The sequence below is a fragment of the Berghia stephanieae genome, chromosome 13 (assembly GCF_034508935.2).
Source record: "Berghia stephanieae isolate SIO BIC M18660-M18661 chromosome 13, UCSD_Bste_1.3, whole genome shotgun sequence".
NCBI lineage: Eukaryota > Metazoa > Mollusca > Gastropoda > Nudibranchia > Aeolidiidae > Berghia > Berghia stephanieae.
Window position 1 is genome coordinate 2101737 of NC_088372.1, and position 7500 is coordinate 2109236.

General features: G+C 37.7%; 1 protein-coding gene across 1 annotated transcript in view; it reads right to left on the reverse strand.

Moving 5' to 3' along the window:
• LOC144958954 (uncharacterized) overlaps positions 1-7500 on the reverse strand; it is a 333886-nt gene that overhangs the window by 198087 nt on the left and 128299 nt on the right. Inside the window, exon 4 of the mRNA XM_078891251.1 lies at positions 2491-2560. The gene's annotated coding sequence lies outside the window, so the exon portion shown is untranslated. The remainder of the gene's footprint in view (positions 1-2490; positions 2561-7500) is intronic.

Consider the following 7500-nt stretch of genomic DNA (forward strand, 5'->3'; position numbering starts at 1 on the left):
GGCTTGTCTCGTGTTTGGATAGAAAACCACGCAATGAACAAGCAAAATAATCAACCAATGGGAGGATAATATTACTTGATTAGAATGACGTCAGTGCTATAAATAGACAATTAGAGCTTGCATTGCATTATATGCATTTGACAAAAGGTCACAAGTCATGGACAATCAAATTAGATCAAATTCGACAAACAAAGATGGGTGGGGGTGTAATGAATGAGGTGGGGATGGGGGGGGGGGGGGGGGGGAGGAGAGAGAGATATTTATAATGAGTTTTAGTAGTGCAGTAGTGTTGACGATCCGCCACGAAGGTTAAAAAAAAATTGAGCTTTATATAGCGCAATATCCACTAAATGTGCTCTAAGCGCTTTACAAGGGGTTCCTGGTCAACAGCAACATTTAACATGTTGGACGGGACATGACGCCTGTTAGGCGATATTACAATTTTTCGGACAAAGACAACGCTGTTAACGGCCAGGTACTCATTTTACACCTGAGTACGGTGAGAGAATGTGAGTAAAGAGTCTTTTCCAAGGACTCAACTATGCGCCGAGCGCGAGGCTCGAATCCAGGATCTTCCGATCCGTAAGCGAGTGTCATACCACTAGACCACATAGCCGCGACGGTTAGGTCGGAGGTTTGAGTCCGTAAATGGATGGCATAAGGTTGAATGAATCCTTTGTTGTATGTTGTTTTTTTTCCTAATTTACTCCTGCTTTCTCACTGTACATTTTTGATTCATTCGATCTTGACCAATTTTCAATTACCAGTAATCTATGGTACTATTTTTCGATTTTACATTGCCGTATTGATACATTTTTCCTGACATTCAAAGTTGTGTAAAACTGTATGTGAATGATACAATACAAGCTCTATGAGATTCTGTAATTATACACTATTGTATAAGGCATTTAAAGGATAATTCATATTAATCCTTTAGTAAGATGAGATAAGATAAGATAAGATAAGATAAGATAAGATAAGATAAGATAAGATAAGATAAGATAAGATAAGATAAGATAAGATAAGATAAGATAAGATAAGATAATGTACAAAATGATTATATGACCGCTGAGAGCGTTGGAGTCCTTTTTTTTTCTTTTTTTTTTCATGTAGAAAAGAATTTATGATACTGTAAGATGTGTGAATGTTACGATCTTACTTAATTGAAGAGCTCTCAAGGTAGTTAACTCTCCTTTATTCGGATTCGGTATTTTCCAGTATTTTCATAGGTAGGAAGGCTTAGGTCGACTTGATTCTAGCAATTGGCGTATTCGTTGCAAACGCGTTTCGCATTTCCGCTCGGAATCGCACGATCACTTAAAAAATCCGACCTCGGGTGCAATTATCCGACTTTTTCCTACTAATCCGACCTTAAGGTAAAAAATCCGACTTTATCCGACTTATCCGACCTCGCTGGACACCCTGGAAAAAGAAAGGAATGCCAACGACAAGTGAAAGATAAATCGAGAAGTTTAATCAAAGACAAAATGGCTGTCATTCCAATCGGAAGTAGGAAACTGGAACAGTAGACAATATAAAAAGTGGCCAGATAATTTCGGGAGAAATCAACTAAACACTATTGGACGCCACACTATTATTGAGCTTTATATAGCGCAACATCCACTAAATGTGCTCAAAGCGCTTTACAAGGGGTCCCTCGTCAACAGCAACATTTAACATGTAGGACGAGACATGACGCCTGTAAGGCGATATTACAATTTTTCGGATAGAGACACTACTGTTAACGGCCAGGTACTCATTTTACAACTGAGTATGGTGAGAGAATGTGAGTAAAGAGCCTTTTCCAAGGACTCAACCATGCGCTGAGCGCGAGGCTCGAACCCAGGACCTTCCGATCCGAAAGCGAGTGTCATAGCCGCGTCGTAGATGGGCATTGGGATGACAGGCTGGATCATACTTAGTGTTTGTGTATTCATTCAGCGTCAACTCATTATATATAGAGTTTGCACTCAGTGAACCTGAATGACTCAATTACTATATCGTGGTATGTAAGTGGTGATCCATTGTCTGTCTCTCTCTCTCTCTCTCTCTCTCTCTCTCTCTCTCTCTCTCTCTATCTATCTATCTATCTCTATATCTCTCTCTATCCCTCTGTCTGTGTGTCTCTCTCTATCAGTACCTGTGTCTCTCTCTCTCTCTCAGTCCCTCTCTCTCTTTCTCTCTCTCTCCCTCTCTCTCCCTTTTTCAATCTCTCCACCTCTCTCTCCCTCTCTCTCTCTCTTACCATCTCTCTCTCCCTCTCTATCTCTCTTTCCCCCCCCCCTCTCTCTCTCTCTCTCTCTCTCTCTCTCTCCCTCTACCCCCTTTCTCCCTCTCTCTAACCCTCTCCCCACTCTCTCTCTCTCTCTCTCTCTCTCTCTCTCTATCTATCTATCTATCTATCTATCTATCTATCTCTATCTCTACCCCCCCCCCCCCCGATTCATTTGAATGGATTAATCCCATCACTGTACCCCAATGGATGGTTACCTTGTTTCAGACGACATCCGATCTCTGTCTGCTCTCCATACATGTCATTGAATTAATTCGTTCTCCATGCCTGGTGAGAAAGAAATCCAATATGTAACTTAATAAGAAAAGGAGAAACTATAAAACAAGTTCAGACATTTAAATATCTTGGATATATAATAACTTGTTTTGTTTGTTTTTAAGGGTTTTACGGCGCTTGCAACACATTTAGGTTATATCAGCGCCAGTAAAAAGTAAGAAAATGGGATAGTAAAAAGTTCTAGAATTATAATTAAAGCACCCAAGAGAAGGTAAGACAAAGGGGAACTGGGAACAAATAGGGATCAGATGTAGATTCCAAGAGCATACCACCAATGTACTTAGTTTGAGATCACCTATAAGTCTCATCCAGACACAAGCACAAAATCCAACAAAGAGGAATACACTCAAATGCCTACATTATACATTAAAAATAACAATAATACATTACAGAGAGATGATTTACAAGGAAAAAAAATATCATCTCCTAAAACAATACTATGCATTTGACTGTTTCCCTCCCAGCTAGGACTCCGGCCAGGGCCAGGACAAAACCAAGTAATCTCATGCCAAGACAAAGACAGAAAGCATGTTGGAAAACAGATATAAGGCGATAGAAGACACAGTATGTACACCCCGCCCACTGTGGGAGGTCAGATATACTAACTTCAGATGGCAGATGTAGCACAGAAATAAAACGAAGAATTGCAATAGCTAAAGATAGTTTTAATAAAATGAGTCTAATTTTTAAAAACCACAATATCTCAATAACAACAAAACATAGGGTTTTGAAGGCCTATGTATGGTCAGTATTATTATATGTCTGCGAAAGCTGGACAATTACAGAAGACATTAGAAAGAAACTGGAGGCAGCAGAAATGTGTTTCTTAGAAGGATGCGAAGAATCTCATAGACATAGAAGAAAACTAATGAAGAAGTATTAGAGCAAGCTGAAACTAAAAGGTTATTAATTCGTACAATAAGAAAAAGACAAATGTAATATTATGTTAACTCCAGAAATAAAACTCCGTGCGACTCATTCAATCACTAATCAAGCTCAAATCAGCTTGACATTGCATTTGAAATTGTCAGAACGAATCACTAAGTCAGTGAAGCTACGAAAAATAATCAAAAGAAACAAAAAAAGGATTGCAAAAAAGTGGGAACAAAAAGAAAAGAAACAAAAAACAAACAAAAAATAATTTTAAAAAACAAACACATTATTTATTTAAAAAATCAAAATCTCTTGCTTCAACTTTTGAAAAAAGAAAAACAGAATCAATCACGTCACTGAAATAGCGAATTACTGAAATTTCGGCTTTTTGAATTTTATTGAAGTCAGGAATTTGAGAGAATGTGAATTGTAAGTAAAGAGCCTTTTCCAAGGACTCAAAAGGATTACAAAAAAAAAGGGTAAATAAGAAGAAAAGAAACAAACAAAACAAAGACATTATATCAAAAACAAATTACATCGAAATCTCACGCTTCACCTTTTGAAAAAAAAAAAAAAAGAAAAATAATCACGTGACTGAATTAGCGAATTGAAATTTCGGCTTTTTGAAGTCAGGAATTCTCTAATAAAATGAAACCTCGAAACTTCGCACTTTTAGTAGAGCGAGTTTTATAAATATGAGGTTAACTCCCTTTGATGTCCAGATCTTGTCTGGGATCGTGCAAGATGGCCCGGATGTCATCAAGTTTCCACTTATAAAAGCCGCTGGGGTAAGATCCAGTTACTAGTGCGGCTATGTGGTCTAGTGGTATGACACTCGCTTTCGGATCGGAAGGTCCTGGGTTCGAGTCTCCCTCGGCGCATAGTTGAGTCATTATAAAAGGCTCTTTACTCACATTCTCTTACCGTATTCAGTACCTGGCCGTTAACAGCGTTATTTGTATTTGTCCGAGAAAAAAATTATAATATCGCCTAACAGGTGTCATGTCTCATCCTACATGCTAAGTGTCGTTGTCGGCAAAGGATCCCTTGTACAGGGCTTTGAGTACGTTTAGTGGATAATGCACTATATAAAAGCTCAATTAAAGCTCAATTAATTTGAATTGGTCAATTTCAGTCTTGAGACGGTGAGAGAATGTGAGTAAACAGCCTTCTCCAAGGACTCAACTATGCACCGAACGAGGCTCGAACCCAGGACCTTCCTATCCGAAAGCGAGTCGTGTCATACCACTAGACCACATAGCCCCACACCGAAAAAAAATTGTAATTTTTATTATTATTATCATAACGTTATCAAGTTGAAAAACATCTTTTCTCACTGTTAGTGCATGGAGTATGAAACGGGGTTACTCCCCCTTTGATGTCCTGAAGACATTTCCTGGCATTCATTTGTGCAACGATTTTCCGGATAGATATAATATGTCATGAAAAATGTCTCTTCCCCCCCCCCCCCCCCCCCTCCCCCCTTATCGTATCATGAAAACAGTCTCCCACCGTAGCCATCGTTAAGTTATAGATAGTTCGAAGATGACGTCACTCCGGTCTTTGTTATAGTTTTTTGCCATCGCGTTTATGAGTAATGCTCACTGAACTGTATTAACCCGACTATAAACGTTCATGGATACACACAGTTTTGTGTGTTGATCCGTTATACTTCCGGATGGCAATGTTATGAGCTTCTTAGCCAAGCGCAAACTAACTATAGCCTGACACTGAAACCCAAAAAGACTGGCATTTTGACGTCATTATTTGGTTTTTGCACCGCCTAGTGAGTTGTCGTTTGTAGAGCTCATGGAAACAAGTTATTTCATTGGTTGAACTATTGAATACAACTCACGATTTTGTTTATTTTGAGGCCAAAGACTGGCATTTTGACGTCATTTTTTGATCAGTGTCAGGCTTTAAGTTAACGATGGCTATGCTCCCATCGCCAATCGTATAAACGGTCAAAAAATAATCTGATTCATATTATATTGTTGTTGTATTTAACTCTCTCCTTATCAACTATAGATAGTATGCGTTTGGCTAAGAAGCTCATAACATTGCCATCCGGAAGTATAACGGACCAACACACAAAACTGTGTGTATCCATGAACGTTTATAGTCAGGTTAATACAGTTCAGTGAGCATTACTCATAAACGTGGATGGCAAAAAACAATAACAAAAACCTGAGTACGTCATCTTCGAACTATCTATAGATAGAATGAAGATGACGTCACTTAGGTCTTTGTTATTTTTTTTTGCCATCCGCGTTTATGAGTAATTCTCACTTAACTGTATTATCCAGACTATAAAAGTTGATGGTTACACATAGTTTTGTGTGTTCGTCCGCTATACCTCCGGATGGCAATGTTGTGAGCTTCTTAGCCAAGCGCATACTGTCTAAAGGAAAATCGTCACATTCGTTACGATGCAACCAACATTTTTCCCATTCAACTTTCTCTTGTACATCAACGTAATGTAAATGTTGCTGCTCGAAGCTCGAAGAAATAAATAGTAATGTGAAATTGAATAATTCATCCTATTTTGTTGGTAAAGTGGAAACCCGAAACGTTCATTTGATCTGTTTTTGTAATTAAATTGAAGCTTACATGCAATTTCACATTATTATTTATTTCTTGTACATCATAACATATAGAAAATTAACAGTGTGTTGTAGATCATGTTTTGCTAAAGACATTATTTATCAAAAGGACTTAGATACTTCCATTTGTGTTTGAGTGATAAAAACATCTTTTTTTGTGTTAGTTGGGTGTGAAGTTTTGGGGGAAATCCTGAAAATGGCTGGTAAGGAGAGAGTTAATGATACTACGCACTTCTCGATTATCCATTAGATATTACATAACATAACTAACGAAAGAGTGAAAATGGTAAGGCTTCTTATGGGAAAAAAACAGCAATGGACGTTTCGGGTACAAACCCTTCGTCAGCACAACAATACACAAATAAACGTGGAAAACATAATAAAGTATAATATATACTTATACATTATACTTTATTTGTTTTCCACGTTTATTTGTGTATTGTTGTGCTGAAGAAGGGTTTGTACCCGAAACATCCATTGTCTATCTTGTTCCCATACGAAGCCTCTCCATTTTCACTCTTTCGTTATTATTTTACGAACTCCGGCTTCAGGCAGCCTTACCGTTTTCTACATAACATAACATATGGTAAAGGGCGAAATAGGACAAAATCCCTTGAATTCCCTTAATATTAAATTGATTGAAAGATTGCAATAATGATACAAGTGGTAAAGCTAGTATAACAACTTAAATGTACTCATGTATTTGTGATATTACATGAAAAAAATAATAATTAAACAACCACTTAAGAATTTAAATGCAAGAAATCACCGAAAAACACCGCCAAAAAAAAAAAGAAAAAAAAAGAAAAAAGAAAACAGCAACAACAACAACAAAAAACAAGAGAGAAAGAAAAAAGGAAAAAGACAAAAAATAAAGAAGAATAAACAAAACCAAACAAGAACACGACACAAGTTCAAACACAAATCTAGACGTCTTAGTCTAGGTTAAAATAAAACTTTCATTAGAAAATATGCTTCAACAGTCGTAACGTCACTTCCCTCGTAATGACGCATGGTAACTTAGTAACCGGCTCTAAAGTATCGGAACAATGGCGGACGCCCTTATGAAATATTTCTCCGACGAGCATAAAAGCGTATCCAGAGGGGAAAAAAACATAAATCTGATCATGTTTTGACTTTTACACATTCTGATCACAAGACATATGAAAAGTTCTAGCCAGCATGAAGAATAAAAAGTAACGATTTTCTTTGTTTTATCCCACGATGGCCATCGTTGCTGGGCGACGTGACATTAGACTATTGGATCCAATGAGCCAAACGATATATCAATAAGGGGAATTCCCCAAAAAAATCTTTAAATCCCTCACGTTTATTAGATACATAAAGTTTTATCTGTAGTTGCGTCCCTTTGATCTCCACATATTGTCTGGCGTTGTGCAAGACTTCCCGGATGTCAGGAAAACTGTCTCCGACCGTAGCCGTCGTTAACTTTTA